Below are 20,368 nucleotides of genomic sequence, written 5' to 3'. Positions count from 1 at the left end.
TTAGGCCTTACAAAGGAGAGCCAGCACCTCAAAATCAAAAGAGATAATTATCCAGCAAAAACAATACACTGAATACCAAACAAGAAAAGAACAACAAAATGGAAAATGGAAAGTCCTTCAAAATATGTGACACCATTATCTTAAAACCTTCCTTGCTGCGTGGGAGTTGACTGTGGGTTGAACTTTGAGGAGCACCCTGGGGCTCCCAGCTTGTTCAGCTTTTGCTGACTGCACTGTACCTGAGAACCAGGAAGGTTTTATTTGCAATGCCTTTGCTTGAGATCATCCATCTACATGAACTGCTGCCACACAGCTCTTTCCAGGAGCAGCCAGCACTGTCCAACTCTTCAGACAAGGTTTTCCCTTGCAGTACATCTCCTTTTTACCAATAATTCCTCAAAATTTATATTGAAAAACACACACCATGCACCAAGCAGATAGGTTGCAATTAAGCTAGTGGCTGCAGATAAAGACAATAAGAAATTAATGATAGAAAGTATCCAGGCACCAGGTTTCATGTTTTCCCAAAAAATAAGAAGGGGATGTGTTACAAAGAAAACACATAAACTATTAGTGAAATAAACATTATTACTGCCCATTTATCTCTTTATGAGTAACTGTTTGAGGAGATACAAATACCACAATATTTAGGCACATTTTCTTCCTTGGCACAGGTGGCTGCTGGAAAATAATCAAGTCATGAAATGCTTCAAGTTCTGCTTTTTGGTGGTTTAATCCTTTAATTTTCCCCTTAGTCTTTATACAGGCTTTAAAAACAAATTAATCCAACAATTTTGAACTAACACACGTCCATGAAACAAACTACAGAGTTGGCTCAAGTAAACCTCTCCAATGATCCCTATTAAATTAATTGATTAATTTTTCATCATCTTTGAAATGCATTTTTCTCTGAAAAGATGCAGCTCCCTAATTAAAGGCAGGAAGGCAGTTCTTGGAAATTCTGATTTTTGTTGGTATACACATAGACAAACCCAGCAGGACCCCCTAAGCCTGGCAATCTATCTGCTTCTTTCACAGCAATTTTGGGATGAGGACAGTGGAAAATGAAGATGGCAAAAGTGTAGCTATCAGCGAAGGTACAGATGAGCAGAAGCACATGCCTCACCAGAGACACACCAAACCATCAGAACCTTGAACCTTGTCACAAATAGATGTGACCTAAACATTTCATGATCACAGGTGGGACAATGCTGTTCTGGAAGCTCACAACTACTTCTGAGCAGGGAGGTGTGGAGTTCAGGCCCAAGTGTAGAACCACTGCTTCAAAAACAAGCTGTAAACTTCCTTCACATTGTCCAAGCTTCTTCCAGCTGCCAAACCCAACTGAAAGTTTTACAAGGAGATACTTTCCCTATGTTGTCACTGTCAGAGACCACCTTCCTTATTGCTTAAATAGGGTGATGATGAGTAGGCTACAAAATCTGAGAAAGGATTAGATGGGCCAGTCTTGCGTGACTACTCACAAAATTTCCTTTAATTCAGTGCTAAAATCTAAGGACCAATGCAGCCAGGAATATCACAAGAAGTACACATTTCCAGAAGGAAAATAGACCTACTACTTCTCATTAAAAATGAATGTACGAAAAAAAAAAAAGAAGTATTGCAGCAATATTTCCTAAAAGAGCACCTAAGACTGCAGACCCATTTGCTGTTAATGATTTCATCTCTTTGGTCCTCTGGGACTTCCAGACATATTGACAAACTAAACTGGTCTAACTACTCTGGCATCTTGGCATGTAATCATTTAAAACAGAGACACTTCCTAACTTGTGCAAAATTGAAACATTTGTTTGAGAATAATTAGTGCCTTAGCCCAACAACGCTTGGCAGATTTTTCTCATTAGTTGAGAAAAATGATTGAGGCAGGCAGACAAGCAAGCAGACTTTGTCAGGCATTCTGTGAAAATAATTTGGACCACACACTTGGCTGCAGAGCCAGATAACGTATGTCATTCTTTGCTATCTTAACAGGTAGGTTTAAAAAAAAAAAACACAACAAGAAACAACCATCTGGCACATGAAAACCGAATTGAGAGGACTTTTCACATCTTCTAGCACAGCTCTTCCATGTTCTCTGTGCAAGCCACAATGATCAAGTCATCCAGTGTTAGGTGCCCACTTATATTCTTCTCTATTTTCTATTGTACAGTCAGAACCAGAGCTGAAAATATTCATTGTGAGTCACAGGCTGTGCAGGTCCCAGAACAATATTTGCAGAGTATTCATGCTGGGATAGCCAACTGTGCTTTCCCTCTCCAGGGATGTTTTAACGTGCAGAGCATGTTCAAGGCAAACTGGGATCAAGGAAATACCAAATCACAACATGTTTTAGTAGGCTGTACAACTTCCAGACGAGTTTCCTTTCTGAGGTCCTTCCAGAGATCAGACTACTACAAACAAAGACCAAGCACAGGGTGCCAGGTAACTTAACTGTACCAAACCAAATTTCACAGGATTCATTCTATAAATGTAACTATTTGCTATTTTAAGTTAAACATTCATAAATCAATGCAACTAAATTAGACACAGGATAGAGAAAAGCTTTTTGTCATCCAGATATATCAAGAACTTTTGAAGTGTATTTTACACTATTTCAGTGAGAAAGCAAATTCCAGGTTTTAACATGAATTTATAAATCAAATCAGCTGGTCAAACCATCAGATGTAAATTGATATAGTACAATTTATAAATGTCAAATTATGAAATAATTACATTTGCTAGCAGCATTTACATATTTCCCATGTCTGCCTGCAGCCTTTAAGTAGCCATTTGGCCTATTATGCTTAGATAACCACCTGGAACTCCTTCCTGGGAAAGTTCCCAAGTCTAGACACTAAAAATCACATATGTTTCCAATTATAAGAAACTATTACTATAAGGCTGACATAAATCTCCTACATCAACAATCAGTTGCCAATTATATCACATTCCACAATATGCCTTCTTACTATAACTAATTTATGGAATGCTTAGCTTAGAAAAATCAATAAAATTAGGAGAAAAGAAGAAGTAAAAATATCAGACCTTGACATCAGGGTGAACATTTGAACCCAAAAGTTAGTTTTGTATGGAAGAAAAGCTGCAATGAGCTGGATCAACAGGACTATAAATTGTACAGTATAAAAAGCTTCATTGTGCAAACAGTGTTGGCTGTTACCCACAGTATCCATCACACTCATTCCTGCATCATGCAACAAGATTCTTTAAAACACATTTAACAAAAGATTGGTGGGGTTTTGTCTTGCTGTGTTGCACATCCACTACACAAGAAGCCAGAATTGCAGTAAGGCTTTTTTGAACAACGCAACAAAATCCAGTGAGATCTGTTCTGCTTCCTGTCAATCACTTTGAAATACTTTTACCATGGTTGTAAACAGCAACTGCCAAAAATCAGCTGATTTTTAGGAAACTCTAGAAAACAAAGATGATTCAAAATGAGATTAGTGGGAAAACAGCCTTTACCAAAAGCAAGCTGCTTACAGGAAGAATGACATTTTATACAGAATATATAGAGAGACAGAGGGAGGTACCACACTTTACAGGACTAGCAAAAACACTTGTAATTCACCTAAAGGATTAGAGCATTTTTCCTTTGTGTTTCTCACTGAGTGGATTGATTCATCTGCTTTTTGTAACCAAGCAGTATCACCTCAATGTTTATGGATGTCACTATATTAATTTGAGCACCATTAAATTCCTTATGAAAAACTGTGCTTTTTTTCATTACAAACAGAGTAGTTTCAGTTTTAAATTGTGAATTTGTTCTGAAAATGATAATTTTCCCCCAGTTTACCAATGAGGAAGGACATCCAGAAATAAAATGATTGAAGTCTTTGTTTCCAGGACTAGGGATTCCTGAAGATTACAGCCTCTCTTTCCAGGCAAGTCAATAAACCTTTTCAGATTATATGTCATCAAATATATTAGTTTGTTTTCTTGGCAGTGTCTTATATAGAAAACATTAAATGCAAGCAACAAAAAAATCGCTGCTCTTTTTCTACTTGTCCTTGTTTTGTTCTCTCTAGCATGTAAAATTGATCAAGATTTTTTTGTAGTCTATCAATTTTGAAAGAAAAATCTCAAACCTTGCCCAGATTTTCTCATGACAATATTAATTTCAGCACAAAGTCCAACTTAGATTTGGAACAAGAGTATTCCTCCTTTGCTATATTCAGATTATTTTGGTCCATACATCTGTAATATATTCTACTGGAATGTTCCCCTTTGCACAAATAACCAATATGCAGTAATAGAAAAATAGGTCTAACTACATAAACCGTGGAGGACAATCTTTTGACATCTAAATCAGACTAATCCCATGTTCCTCTAGACCCCTGCTGCTGGAATACCTCAGCATCTCCTCTTGTCAGCACTTGCATAAAAATAAGAGAACAAGGAGAACAAAACTCTACAAAGCTGTCTTCTGAAATTACCAGAGAAAAGTTTGGAATGTGATTGCATTCATTTAAGTTCAACAAATTCCTGACATTCTGATGACTGCAGAACATTCTAGGGAAAATTGTACTTGTCAAATTGCTAGAAGATTTCTTTTCCTAAATACCATAAATTGCAATGAAAGTTGGTCAGAATCTTAATTTCAGCAACAGTTCAGAATCAGAAATGCCTCTGATGGATGGAAAATATATAACATTAAGGCTGAAGTTTGTCTCCTTCATATTCATTAGAAGTTGTTCCTTGGAACACAGAAGTCACCTCAATAACGTTTCACTAGGAATCATCTGGCATGAGACTTAAATTTAAAATAACACAAGGAATAGTATCTTCCTTTATAGGATTTTCCACAAGTTAATATATTCAGCAAAGCAATAGTGCAAAAAAAGAAAAAAGGAATTTGGGACAGGAGTTTCAAGGTTAGTCTCTTTTTCCCACTATCTGAGGTCTTTAAATCTTCAAAGCATGGAGATGTCAGCACACACATCTCATTTGAGAGGTCCATCAGTAGTAAAATATGGAGAGTAGTTATCACCTTTCACACCTCAGAAGTGATCTACATTCCAAAGAATTCTGAGCAGCTCACATGTTGATGAGACTACAATGGCAAAACACTTAGGTACATTGTGCAACCATTAACTTAGGAACAGAGCACATTCAGTTTTGTCCTTCATTCTTCCTCTTGAAATGGAATTATCCTCTAGGTTAATGTATCTGCTTATATAAACAGCTCCTTTGAGGTTTAGAAAAAAAACCAAAACAAACCAAAAAACTAATAATGCAAATGAATTGTTTTAAACAAATTTAAGTTTTCCCCCCAAAAGGATGATTTTAAACCCCACAATTTCTTAGTATTACTGTTAGATTAAATCCAATGTAATTACAAACCAAACAATTATCAGAATGCTAATTTCATGGACAGCACATGAATTCATCTCTTTTCTCATTTCCTAATTATTCACCTTATAACACCAAGTTACATTACTGCTTACCTTCAAGCAATTCCTGAAAACAACGTTGTGTGAGGCAGAGGAACTTTGAGGTGTTTTTAATGATATCTTCAAAGAGTAAAAACTTGGCACAGGACTGAAAAAGAAAATTCATGCTTAACCTGAAAAAAAAAATTGGATTAAGATTAATCATTCAAAAGCAAAACACACTTGCTATTTATGTTTTAAAAACTTCACATACTGGATAGTTTTTGCATTAATAGCCTCACTTCTGTGAACAACTTAAAACTTGATATATTTTAATTCACTCCAACTGACCTTTTTGAGACATGTTCTAAAGGAAATCCCATAAACATCCAAGGAAGTCCCTCTTTTTTGACAAGTGGCCTAATATTTCAGAATTATTTTTTCCCTATACATATATAGGGCTAAGTACCAATACAAAACCGCTAATGGCTAAATCCCATTGACTTCCTGTTAAATACAGACTTCCCACATACCAGGGTTACATTTGAAAATATACAGATATCCAAAAATACAGATCAATAACTGCATTTTCAAGAGTACATAATGGTTTAGACCATATTTAATTCATTCCTATGGAAACTACATACCTTACCTGGTTACATCCTCCTGAAAATCCTAGAAGGTGCCTATAAATGGGAATTTTAATCCTGATCCTTCCTATCCATGAGTGCTTAACTTTACACACATTACTCTTTGAGCACCATTACTCATTTTTATCATGTAAATTTTAAAGTCTACAGTAGAGATATCTGCATATACTGTATTCCAGCTGTACTAGCTAGGTGCAGTTGATTATTTTTTAATAATATGAGGAATTGGGTTATGACATAAAAATAAAGCAGCAAAATCTTAAAAACTTTCATTAACTCGACAGAAAGAACTGCAGTTGGGAGACTGTGAGAAGGTGGTTGTTTTGATTTTCCAAACCCACAGAAATGCAATATTTAGTAGCAGCATGTGACAACTGCATTGGCAGCATTTCCAGAAACCACAGACGTGCCCGTGCCCCACCCACTGTGCCAAACAAGACACTCAGCACTCCAACACCAGGTGGGGAAAAAGGACATCAAGACAGGGAGAAATAAGGATTGATCCTCTGCCCACTGCAGGCAGCAAGGAGTTTATCACTGCATTACAAGTAGTGGAACCATTAATTGGTTTACCTGCAAGACAGAGCATGAGAGCTCTTAAAAAGAAAGGTAGGATAAAATAAAAAACAGCACTGATGTGCCAGTAACCATAATATAATCAGGGGTAATTTGTGACCTAATTGAGAAACAGAGGCAGGGACATAAATTTCCCCAGTGCTGTGTGAAACATTAGATGCACACCCTAATAAAGATGATGAGATTTGTGTCTCTAATTTGGTCTGAAGTGCCCAAACTGTCCTATCCTCAAATATTTCTCCAAGTGCATTTTTCAAGTTTCAGCAGAGGAAGGAGTGCAGATTATGTGGCTTGGAATGAAATGAGCCATCCATCAATAAATACAGCAGCAGTAATAAGCAATGAAATTAGCTGGGATAGGGCATAACCAGCAAATAAAATAAAATAAAAAAGAAAAAAAGGCAGAAGAGGTGATGCTGAGGATACACAGTTAACATGAGGCAAAATGAATGATAAATAGGGAGAGTCACAGACTGTGAAAAAGGAAAGTGTCATTCACCAGTAGTGACACACTTACACACATTGCTAGGATGGATGGACTCGGGGATCAGACAAGGCACAAGGAGCAGCTGCATGGGTATGTTACTGACAGACAGACAGACCTGAAAGAGATCAACTGCTTATTATATCCCAGTGTGAGCAGGGAGGGGACAGATGACTGATTCCTAAAATAGGGCTATGGTCTACTAAGAGAAAAAACTGAAATGCTGTAGAACTTTGGCTCATATAGCTGCAGATGCTGCTTTAATCTAAGAAATAATACAACATCCTAAATTCTCAATAAGAAGGAAATTACTTTCCAAGCATTTCAGAAATTATGCTAGGGAAGCAAGGAGATATTTACATTTCTGGTTAGACACAGATCCCTCAAGATGAGAGTGGCAGTGAAACAGGGAAAAGCTCATTTTTCCTAGAGCTAAATCCTGACTGAAGGAAAACACATCACATTTACTTCAGAGACCTTCCTTCACCAAGCAAGGAAAACAAACAAAACACTACTTTTTGCAAGAAAGCAAAATTCTAATAAAAAGCATTTAAGTCAAACTCTTCTAGTTTTCCAGACTCTCAAGTAAACCTTCACACCCTGGCTACTAAGACTCACCTGATACAGCAATGCTGCATCTCTTCTGCAATGCTCAGCAAGCCAGTGGAACACTTAATGAAAGACAGGATAGGAGTGTTTGTAGGGCACTGTAAGGAACATTGAAAAAGGAAAAAGACAAAATCACAGAAAAAAAAATTATTTTGCTAAGTTTAACTTTGATTTCAAAACAGAAACTTACATTTTAATCACCAATGAGAAGTACAAAGCTGAGAAACCAGCAAGCAAATTATTTTTACAGCCAAGTGTTCCTTTTCAATGTTCCTTACAATGCCCTTTTCAATTGTTTTCATTGCAGCGGGCAAAATCCCACAAGTTCCAATGGAGGACAGGTTCACCTCTCAGGTTTACTATAAATAGGAAAAAAAAAATCACCTGTTACAAATGCCCAATAGTCAGAGAAAGACAAAGAGCAGGAGCACAAACAGGTAAGCCAAGCTGAAAAAGCTCCCAGAACAACACAGCAGGTTTCACCTCTCCACTTCCAGAGAATGTCTAAGTCCTCCTCCCTTCCACCTCAGGAACCTGCCACTTCCACTAGACCAAACAGACACTGGACATGCTTTGTGTTATTCACAATACTCAGATTAGAAGGCTCCTGGGAGGAGACATGCACAGCACTGTCTGAGAGATCCCTCGGAGCCTTGGGTGCTGACTGGAGGATATCCCTGCACACAACACTCAGCACATAAGCTAAATTGGGTGGAAAAGCAAATGACACGAAGCAAAGCACCCCTCTCAGATGTGCTTTGTCAGGAGAAGGCTCAGATGTGAGCTTATGCAGCTCTGAGGCAGGACTGCAAACATCTGTTAGGCACAACGGGCTCCACTCACTGCTGGGAGGCAGCTTCTTTAAGCTGTTCCAACAGCAAAAAATAGTTTCCAGACCAGCTTTGACTTTCTAGGAGAATTCCCCAAGGCTGGAGAAGCCACCACATGATATTTCATGGAATTAGATCAGCAATTTGCTAGTTCTTGTGTGGCAATTGGTACAGCAGGGTGTGGAAAGAGCAAACACTTCAGTATGTGGACAATACCTCAAACAGCTAGAAATACATTAAACCAGCTTTTATTTAGCTCTATTCTTACACCAGGACAAGTCTTGGCCTGTATTTAGTTGAGTACAAGATGGTTTACAGATTTTTTATTTTTTCCTTCTACACTTGTATGAGATAGGGAGTCTGAACTGGAGATAGAACACACATTCAAGCAGCACCCTTTAGGTAGGATGCACCATTATTCACAAGAATCTGTGAACGTTTTGAAGCTCAGGATGTGCTTGGTAAGAATTCTCAACATCTGGTTATGTCCGAGTCCAACATCACCGAGGTCTGAGCCACTGGGATTTTCACAAAGCAGCTGCAAAATATTGCCTGGCAGCCCTCCAGCTCCGGAGACTCCGAGGACTGTGTCTGGCAGGACAGGCCAGGCAATGTGTCTTCACAAAAACGTGCTGTAATTATGAGAAATCACTCAAGGTAACAGCGTAGGAGAAACGGGGGCAGACATGCAGGACAGTGGGGTTCAGGACCATATGAAGACATTAATCAGCATAAGGAATGAGCTCCAGGGTCAGTAGAGACGAAATACCAAAGCAGCCAGATCAGAGCAGGAAGAGAGTGATTTCAGCTGATGTCATGAACTGGGGAACAGCTCCCAGGGGGTTGTAATCACTGAGGATGGGTGAACAGCTTTTGATATCAGCCATTACACACATCCCTCCAGATGAAGAGTTCCCATCTCACATGTTCCTGTTTTAGGGATGCATGAGAGTAAACTGTGGCAAACATCATTATAATCCATCTCGCTTCTGAACACACTTGAAAGGCCAGGAAAGCTAAAATTAAAAATAAATAATACAAAAAAGCCATTCTTACTTTAAACTTCACCTGCCAAACTTTTGTCAAACCTAATATATCCACCAACATCTGTTTAATCTTTGGCATTAAAAATGCTTCTGCAATTTTTATTACTAACATTTGAAAAATCAGTGACAGGGAATCAGACAGTTTAACTTACCCATGAATGCAAATAGTGGGCAGCAACATGAAGGAGTTTACCTCAAGCTTAATCCTTAAACATTTATATGAAGAAAAAAAAGTCATAAATCTTAAATTACTGATATTTACTAGTGAGGCAAATCAATTTAAAAATGGTTAAAGAAATGCTGAAACACATCTTGACTACCATGAAGAATTCAAAGCACTTTTTCAAAGATAAGCTCAAATTTAAATTTCAATTTTAAAAAATTGGCTGAAAACTACACTAGAAAAATACATAAAAGATGAACTGCTTTGTCAGCTGTGATCTGAAACTAAAGCATGAATCCTGGCTCCATCCTTCACTAAGGGAGAAGGTTAGAAAATTGATGCCCGGGTGACACAGACTGCCCCAGCAGGGACAGCTGGGGCACAAGCCCCCACTCACCTGTCGAAGGCAGGACTGCCAGGAGAGACAAAATCCTTGGGCACCAAAATCCCCACACGCTCATAGTGCCAGTCTGCCACAGATGTGGGATTTTTGAAAACAGAGGCAAGAGTATTTGCTGTGAGGACCAGCAGATGAATATAAAATGAGGAATTAAGCTAATACTGCCCACTCACATTTGTTTTAAAAATCACTGAGTGACCCATTGCAAGAGCAGGTTTGCATACTTAGCTCCATTTAATTTCATGTTTCCATGTCTGTTCTTTTATCACTGTTGCTAATTACATCCTTGAGCATATTCCTGCCAGCAGAATGTTTCCGCTCGTCTCCTTTTGGCCAGGGACTGATGCAGCAAATTCCACTGCTTTTCTTGGGGATTCCTCCATTGCCCAAAGATTCCTTCTGTCTCATCCTGGACAGACTTCCTCCAGACCTTGGGACAAAAAGGCAAAGTGGGATAGTGAAAAAACCACTTTTAAGGACCACTTGAAACAGAAGCAGAAGAAAACTTCTTGACAGGATGATCTCACTTCTTTCAGAGGGAAAATGTTCCTAAAAAAAACAGGAAACCAATTTCTGCTTAAATGAGCCTTGGCAAAAGCCTTACTTGAGAGATGTTTCTTTCATAAGTACAGACTCTCTGAAAGGTGAGCACTGCACTCACCAGGGTCTATTGATTTCTTGCTAGAGCCTCAGTTCTGCAGAAACCAACATTTCCTTGAAATACCAATGCTAAAAAATAGATCCTTTTGTGGAGGATTTGGGCTTGGCCAAACCCTGCAACACCTGGCTGGCTCAAACACTGAATATTTATTGTTTGGGGGTTTTGCCAATAAGATGCTATGCAAGCATTTTCTCAGCATATCTAATATGTGCTGTTTCCATTTGTGACCCTTTTTTTCAATGAAGATACAGAATAGATTAATATGAAGCAGAAAAATAGTTTCCTATGCCATTTGGAAATTATTCTGATCCTTGCTACTTACTGCAACAGTAAGGACAGATGTTTCAATTGTCTGGGGGGAACTTTTCTCTGTGTATGTGTGTTTTATTTTGTATGGGGTTTTAGTTTCTGAGGGCTTTGTTTGTTCTTAAACAATTTTTGCCTTGAAAGCTGATCTGGCTGGTTGCCTGTGGCAGCAGGGTACAGCACAAGGTAGAACTAGCTCTGTTAATCACATGGTACTACTGCAGTTCAATCACAAGGATTGTCATAACAATCCTCAGAGCCAGTTTATCAAAGAACCACTTAATCTAACATACATTAAACATCAGCAACTGAACATAAGTTCATACTAATTTCAACCTTATTGGAGCCACAATGCAAATCCTCTACCTTGTTACAGGCTGCAGAGGAAAAGCTGCAGAGACGTAGATTTGATTAACCAAATACACCACAGAAGATGAATGTATAAAAATGGGTCCTGCTCTGCCCAGAGCTCTATACAGGCAACTCCCTGCTGAAGATACCAAGTGCTGCAATTACGTGGCAGACAAAAAAATTTGACTCAATGGACCATCCCTCCAAGTTTTTACATATAACTGGGTAGACAGCTTCCAGGCAACTGGAATCAGGATTAAAGTTGACTGGAATATCTTAATCTGATGTGATCCTACTGCAGTTTTGTTTGGGTTTTTTTTTATTTTTTTTTTTTTTCCTGATTTAGTGTGGATCAAGTGCAGCATACATCAAGGTGAGTTCACACAACTGGAATTCAAAGGAAAATATTCTAAAATTCTGGAGTGGTAATAAAAATTGAGCACTAATCCATAATTCACTTAAGTAAAAGTTATTTCAGAAATAAAACCATATTTAACATCTCAACTTAATTTAAAAATTAATGAATTAAATGTATGAAATATGTTTGGAATTTCTCTGGGATTTAATATTTCCTAGACTCTATGAGAACAACCTCATTGGAAAATACTGCATATAACAGGTTAAAATTGGCTGAAAAATCAGTCAAATATGTTTAATCACAGAATAACATCAAACTCAATTTACATTTTATGCAAATAAGTATGAAGGAAGAGACACCTCAACAGTATCACTGAGCATTGTGATCTATTGCACAAGTGAGAGGGCAATAAAATCAGACCTATATTAATTAATAATTAATAATAATGAGCCGGAGCTGGCCTATCAGGATTCACCTTAGAAAAATCCACATTAGCTTAAACCAGACCATTCTCAGTTCCTTCTCCTGTACTGAGCTGTGAGCTCTGGGACCCGGCCCTGCAGACAGTGACCTGCAACAGCAGCAGCACCACCCTCCTGCCACCCTCCACGGCTGACAAAACCTCCAGGAGGACAACATTCCAACAATAATTAGGAATTTCCAGGCATATGTTCAAAAGCTTCCATGCTGGTGGTGTTGATTTGTGATTTTAATGCCTGAGAGTTATTGCAAATCATTGCATTTCTGACTTGTGCTTATTTATGGCCAGCTCCAAATCAAGGAAAATCTTAGAGAGTTACAGCAGCTGGTGTCTGAAAGGGTAGGAATAAAGTGCATTTTATGGTGTATTAATTACTATGATCCAGTGGTTAATCCCTTACAACACAATCACAAGTGTAGCCACTGCTTTCCAGTACACTTGCCAAAGAAACAAAGTGTTAATAATAGGCTTTTTCACTATTGCCTCTGGTTTAAACCATTGCTGCAAGGCAGAAGGAAGCTTTTAATTTTTTTTCTTTTCACAAATTATAAAATCTGCAAATTATTAGAGTGCAAATTAACAAGTTTCTACTGTGTCTAGTTTATGTATATTTAAATCCTACTTGATTGGCTCTTAATTAAACACATGTAAGGAACCTCAGTTTGAAATACCACCACACTCTTCTAATCCCTTCATCATTTTCTCTAAAGTCCCTTTCTGATTTCCCATTTCAAGTTGTTTTCTTTGTAAGCATTTTAAAACCAGCTTTTACTATTTCCACTTTCTAGCTGCAAGCACTCTAAGGTATTATTTTATCCTAATAGAGCCTCCTTCTTTGCAAGTAGTGTTTCTAAACACATGAGAACTAAGGTGAAAGGCATAAAGACCTTATGATAAACCATTAAAGAAACTTACATCAGAAGCAGAAAAGAGGTCAGATGTGAAGGGAGTTGATGGACTCTCTTTGGACAAGGAAATGTGTTTCTTAGGTATAAAAATGATTTTCAAAACAGTGATAAACTATTTGTATAATTTAGTTCAAATTCAACAGATGCCTTTGGCTGAAGAAAAACAATGAAGTGAAAGGCTCAGAAATGGCATAGTCATTATTTCTGAAGCACCTGCATTCTTTCAGGCTAGACTGACAAACAGATGTTGGCCTTCCTGTGCTCTGCCCTGATTACCCAGGCACTCCAAGGGCAGCTCTAAGCAGGGCTACAGTCTGGGCCAGGATGGACATCCTGCCATTTCTCCTCTTACTGATGATTTACTTGGCATGGCAACACTTAAATTACCAGGCCAGAGGCAGAACCAGGGGATGGACACACATCATTCCCTTATTGCAGTTGTAACTGTCCCTTCAGATCTTCTAGGAGCTGCTCAAAGACATCCCCTCCTAAACAAATAATGTGATTTTGCCAATCCATTTGCTTTGTCAAAAATGGAGCTCCTCCAGCAGCTACAAAAGGGGTTTAATGTCCAGGCTGGGGAAAGGAGTAGCAGGAAACAATAATATTTTCACTCAGCTGAGCTGCAGCTGCAGGAGGATGTTTGAGGATGTTCAAGGATGCTCACCTGCAGCTTAGGTACCAGTGCAGAAATCAGCATCTAAGGGAGTGTGCTGAGATTCACTCTGCATTTGCAGGCTTTGCCCTTATGGATGCACACTTTTATCTTCTGAAATAACAACAGCTAAATTTGGCAAATCTGTACATCACAACTCTTCTTTTCTTGCATTTCACGGAACTGTTTGTTAAGCTGGAGAAGATAAGTCATTTCATGAATAAAAGCATTCTTCTATTCCTAAATTATCTATAAACAGACTGATTTTTATAAACTCATGGATTATTCATGCATAAAAATCCTGTATTCAAATATATTACTGCCTACAGTCTGTTTGTTTACTACATGCTGCTCTTACAGCTTCAACTATTTATGTCATACTCGATTGTAAATCACATGGTATTGTTTCTGATCCAGAGCTGGATGAATGAAAATGTTATAAAGGAGAAGAAAAATAAGAGACTTTACAATGAAGATGAAGCAGTTTTGGAAGCCACCTTCCAGATAACCATACACTTAGAGTCTCATATGTGCAAATATAATTCAAGAGAAAGACTAAGGTGGGGTAAAAAATCCTCAATCATTCAGGCAGCATGATATTCAAATTTTTGCAGTATCCATGTAAGTCCAACTATTTTGCTTCTATATCACAGGGAGCACATATGTTGAAGGAAATACAGTAAAACCCAGGTCCCTGGAGCTCAAATTTAAATCCATTACACACAGCAAAAGTAAAATGGAGACTGAAATGGGGAATCTGCAATCTGTTCTTGGTTTGCAGAAGCTTCTGTTCAATTCATTTACAGAACAGCAAATCTTCTGCACTACAGCATTAATGAGAATAGATACAAAAAGCTTTCAAACTTAAACAAAGAAATGGCTGCTACTTTAGGGTATTTTCAAGCATTTCCCAGAGATTAGCGTGTGAGGCAGATGCTCGAATAGCAGCACACAATACTTTAATTTAGCTCAGCATCTCTGCAGGCAGTGGCTTCTCCATTACTGCTGGTTCCCAGAGCACAAGAGAATGTTATTGCAGGGCACTTTTAAATTAAAATCCCCAAATAAGCTGTTAGAATTTACACACATCAATCTTTTGTAAATACAATAAAGCAGATTTAATTGGTTTTACTTTCATTTTATAAAGAATGTTACTATCTATTATATAAGAAAGCTATTTTTAAAAATACCCATAAAAAGGATTAGAAAGCAATTCTATAAGTGATAAAATAGGGGCAGAGAGTTATAATGGAGGAATGTCAGCAAGTGCATAGTTAAGGTTGTTTACTCCATGCCAAAGAATCATCTTAGGAAGTTGAAATAATAAACTTAAATAGTTTCAAATTAAGTCTTGCAAGAAATGGAGGAGTTATTGAAGCAGTAGAGGAAATTGGAAAAAAAAAACCAACCCACTACATAAAATGAACCCACATAACAAATATTAGCATGATGACAATGAATGTTTTATCCAAAAGAATGAGGATGAATTATGCTGGGCTAATAATGACTGGCCTGATCTGCAAAGCTCAGAATGGAAAGCAGCTTCATGGAAATGGAGATATTTGAACACATGGTCTCAGTTTGAACCCCAGTTAAACCTGAAAAAATATTTACAAGCTGGTCTTCTGTTGATTTTCTGTGAACAACACCTCAGAGTTATGAATTTCTAGAGTTAGAAAGGATGTCTGACAATGCAGAAGAGTGAACATGGGGAACAATAAATCTTATTTACAGCTGTGCAATTATTCAAGACTCTTTTCCAGTTTTATCCTGTTGCACTGCTAATGCTCAATACAGTTTCTGTTTGTAACAATACCCACATATCCACATATGAAAATACTTCAGTTCAAAGCCTCCAGCACTTTAGCTAAGGAAGAAGGTCTGTACCTCTCAGTGACCTGTCCTTTTCCCCAGAGGACCAAACAACACACAAGCAGATATATGTATTCAGCTAATGGGCTGCATTTTTGTCAGGAAAGTTTTAACCTTTGCTGGGCTAAACAAAAAAAAAACTCCCCCAAAAAAAGCAAAACAATTAACCAATAAACCCAAAAATCTGTGTTAAAAAAAAAAATTGTAGATATTTATACATGTATTTATTTACTAACATATTTTTAGCAGAAGGTTTGTAAGCTCTCTGGGAGGACTGCTACTCAGGTCCAGGAAGGGCATGGAAATGACATGACCTGAAAATCTGAGCTTTTACTTCAGCGAAGAAATTTCCATGAAGTCCTGTTTCACCTAATTATAGACTTCAGGCCCAACGTGGAACAAATTAACAAAGCCCTGTAACTTATTGGACAGCTGACCTTCCACTGACCCAGCAGAGTAATAGAGTTTCAAGAGAGAAGTTTTCTGCACTCAGATATCCACAAAAATGAGTTCAATTCAGATTTTTTCATTTACCTGTGTCTACTCCATATCTGACATTATTTTTTTATTGTTCACCTCCTGAGGGGCAACATAACTCTTACTGTCTGACTTCTGTGTTTCTGGCACGTTCCTCTCCCCATCCAAACAGGTTTCCTCCTCCTCCTGCTTCTTGCAGAGCTTACAGAGATGTCTGTGCAGACTCTTCCTCCCTCTTTGGCAGTTCTGCTGGCTCTAATTTCCATAGCAGGAAACTCACCTTGCTAATAAATCAAAGAGCAATGGCAGAGGTGACTCATCACCTTCCTGCAAGTGGTTAAAATAAAAATGGACGATGGTCATTTCTGTGGTTTCAACTCTTCTTTTCCTTAAACTGTACTCCTCCCCACCCCCATGCTGGAGATTTTATCATCTCACTGAGTTATTTTCAGCTTTTGGTGCAACATGGCTTGGCTTTGTCATGGCATTTGATCCTGCTTTCCCCTCTTATGTGCAGCCTTCATTGGTCTTCTGTGTCATCAAAGCCTCTTCCTGTATTTCTCTTTCACCAGGGTCATATCAGGGAAGGGAATATCACCTGGAATATCCCTCTTTCTTCTGATCACCAGATGCGGAATTTTCATGCAATAAAACCCAATAATAAATAAAATAATAAAACCCAGACTATTCACCCAATATATGGTGAATTTTCTGCCAGCCTTATGGCAGGATTACAGGTCTCCAAATGTGAGCTACCACCTCCAAAATGCACTTTGATCACAAGAATCCACAGCCAGCAATGCATTACCTGTGGGTATATATACAGGCTATGACCAGACTCTCCCACAGCTCCAGGAGGAGAACTGGTTTTGGTCACATTACAGGTGTAGGATGGTAGCATCCATGCCTTGAGGGCAACCAGAAGAGGTTGAACAGCAAAATAGCTCTGAAATAGAGATGTGTTCAGGAAAAAATAGCTCCAAGCTTTAAAACAGAAAGCAATTTTTTTTGTCTCTTTCAAATACCACAAACCAGCAGATTTCACAAACCTCCATGATCCTGTGTAGATAATACAGGATCTACAGGATCCTCAGCTGCTTCACTATTTAATGGCTCCAAATTCCCTCAGAGTTAAGCTTTGCTACTACAATACCTGCAAGAGCTAGTGCAGATATGCCACACAAATTCCTCAGGAAATTAGCAGAGCTGCTTCCAAGCACAAAGCTCTGTGCTGGAGGATTCCCATGCAGAGTGCTCTGAACTTTCACTGAGCTGCCCAACGCACTTTCTCATGCTCAGGCTCTGATCAGGAACTTCATCAGCTCATTTCAGAATCTAGGTCCTGTGTTTAAAGCATAACCAAAGAAACTCCAGCATTTAAAAGAAAGTTGACAACACGACAGTGAAGATTTTCTGCTTGTTTGCTTTTCCTGAGCTGAGATCAGTATTTTGAAGTTGAAGCATGATGTGCACGAAAGCCAAGCCAGGAGATGTTCTTAACAATAGAAGGAATGGGCCAATCCTTAATTCTTCTTGGCTCTGCCTTCCAGGAAAGTGAAATGCATCTGTCCAGCCAAGGTTTCAGCCTCACCATGCTCAGTTTATCCAGGACACTGCTGCCCACATTTGTCTGTTTCCAAACCAGGTACAACTGCACTGCACATCGAGGTCTTGAGGGACACCGGGCTCTCCAGGGGCCAGAGGACAACACAAAGCTCAGCCCTGGAACTGAGCCAGCTTCCACGGGACTGACTTGTGTCCCCAAAGCCAAGGACACACAAAACAACATGCAAATGTACCTGTGCCCTTCCTCACACTGTGCCAACTCCCTTCAGCCATGGACCTGTCCCTCTTGCTCCATCCAGGTTCTCTTTGCTTTGGAGATTTAGCCAGCCCTATAACATTTCTTTGATTTGGATGTCTAAAAGAATAATTTAACTTTCTATTCTATCTTCCTAGATTTGCATGGTTTATATTATTTATCTTTTCCACTTGATTAACCAGCTGAAAAATCAATAACAGTATATTTTATCATAGCTGCAGAGGAGCCCTCTGTTGTGCTAAGCTGCTATTTTAGGAACTAGAGCAGTTTGTGAATCTATGTAAGTAGTTTGGCAAGCTGCTCTTTTTGCCTTTGCCCTCCCTTTTTCTTTGGACACAACACAGAAATCTTTCCGTGCCTCTGCATGGTGAAAATTGATATAAAACAGCTTTGGTCATTTTTATATACTTTTTTTTTTTCCCTGCTAAGAAAGTTAATACCATGGAAAAAACTGGTCAGGAGGATCAAATGTTTATGCAGGACGTCATGCTGCTTTGGTGTGCCAGCTCTCCAAGAGTCTATAAGGAAGCCAGCCAGACAGGCTCTGAAGCCTGCACCCTGACCCCAGTGACCTTTTAATTTTTCAAAGTTTATCTAGCCCCATCCCAGCACAACTTGCGTTGAAACCAATCCCTCTGCTCCTGGATTTTTGGCAGAAGGTGATTTCCTTCATATGGAAAAGTGTTTAATACCAATTTAATGGTCTGTCTAGCCACTGTAAGCCCCCAGCCCCCTCCCTGAGTCTCCCACTGGCAAGAAACTGTGAAATAATATGCTTGAAATAGCCCTAATTCTTCTCCTCAGTGTGATAGTTGTTTTTCTAATAAGCAATTTTTTGAAAAAGCCACAGAGGATAAACTATTAGCTACAGAGTTGAATGACATCTTTAATAAATTCCTTTGCATGTATAGAAAATTTAATTTTTTCATTTAAAAAATTTGGTTTTTTCATTATTTCTTTTCTATACATTTGCATAGTCAGGAAAGGGCCCCAGCAGATCCCAAAAGGTTTCCATTCAGACTTGCTGGCACTGGAATAGCAAATCACATTTATGCAAATCCACTTCTATGCCAAAAAAAAAAAAAAAAAAAAAAAATCGAAGTAACAACTTTATCTTGGTTGTAAAAAGAAAGACTTTGGTGCAGTGCCAACAAAAAATCCTAACAAAGAGGGAAATAAAAAGGATAAAAAGGAAATTGGGAGATGCCTAGTTTTCCTTAAGCAATGAGTTTGCTGCTGCAAGAAATGTCTTGGTTCAAAGGAAGCTGCAACTGTCCTTTGAGATATGGAAAGGTCTGAAACTTTACAGCAGGGTTGCTGTGTCAGGGGACAAAGTGCAGTCTCACACCTCCCCAGGCAGGGTCAGGATGAGGAGAGTAAACCAGCAGCCCAGAGCTGGGATAGATGCAATGAGTTGGCTTGGGGTGAGCTTCAGCATCCTTTTAATCAAGGCCTTACACTGGAACAACCCATCCTTCTGCACTTTGGGGATGCAGGAACCAAAGCTGTTCTAACAGTGATCTCAACTCTTTCTAGCCTTAGAAATGTAATCCAGCTGTACACCCCTTCAGAGGAGAGAGCTGTCAATGCCAGCAACATCCTGTGCCTTAGGAAACCTCAGAGAAATCCATCTGAGGAAATATGAAGGTGCTGCCTCCAGTCCACACAAACTTCAACCACTTAATTTCCCAGGAAGAGGGTGTTACATTTAGATAGGACCAATGAACAAACCCCCATAGTTTAATGGCAATAAGCTGCCCTGTGTTGTGCTGAAATTCAGGGCAACATTTTGGCTGGGGCTGTGAGGGATTCAGTGGCTTGTGCTGCTGCAAAGGGTCAGCTACCTCATCTCTTTGGAGCAACACAACACATAGGAAACTATGGAAGGAAGAATGAAAACATTTGTATGGATTCTGTTTGTAACATTTTTTATGTTAGAATTTTCTCGAGTGAATAAAAAACCTAACTGAAAATCTAGAGTGATTGCTGTTTTCTCTCTTTTTAGGAATACAAGTATTTTCTAATAATTTCAGAAGCCAGAGAATCTGGCACTGCCAGTCACATAGGGGAAGTACTAAGCAGGATAAGACACAAAGGTTTGCAATTCCCATCATCTCCAATGCTAACTCCACAAACATCTATGGCATCACCCTGCAGCTGAAAAAATCCCATCTCATTAACAAGACCAAACAGCTGCACTCCAAAGCATTATGATTTTATGTCCATTTTCCCATCTCTTTGGGAGTGGTCAAGAAGGAGAAGTACCATATCAGCTGTTACACAGCAGCCCCAGGGCTGATGTCCAGCCCACTGGACTTCAGTCTGAACC

The 20,368-nt window shown here is 38.8% G+C and overlaps 1 long non-coding RNA gene across 1 annotated transcript in view; it reads right to left on the bottom strand.

Moving 5' to 3' along the window:
* Positions 1-20,368, bottom strand: part of LOC119705265 — a 142,197-nt gene that overhangs the window by 34,263 nt on the left and 87,566 nt on the right. Inside the window, exons 2-6 of the long non-coding RNA XR_005258179.1 lie at positions 10,322-10,578; positions 7,900-8,068; positions 7,719-7,807; positions 7,134-7,218; positions 5,466-5,584 (exon numbers count right to left, since the gene is read on the bottom strand). This is a non-coding gene — a long non-coding RNA (uncharacterized LOC119705265). The remainder of the gene's footprint in view (positions 1-5,465; positions 5,585-7,133; positions 7,219-7,718; positions 7,808-7,899; positions 8,069-10,321; positions 10,579-20,368) is intronic.

The sequence above is a fragment of the Motacilla alba genome, chromosome 10 (genome assembly GCF_015832195.1).
Source record: "Motacilla alba alba isolate MOTALB_02 chromosome 10, Motacilla_alba_V1.0_pri, whole genome shotgun sequence".
NCBI classification, from domain to species: Eukaryota; Metazoa; Chordata; class Aves; order Passeriformes; family Motacillidae; genus Motacilla; species Motacilla alba.
The sequence above is the reverse complement of the archived record's forward strand: the minus strand, read 5'-3'. Positions and strand labels throughout refer to the sequence as shown.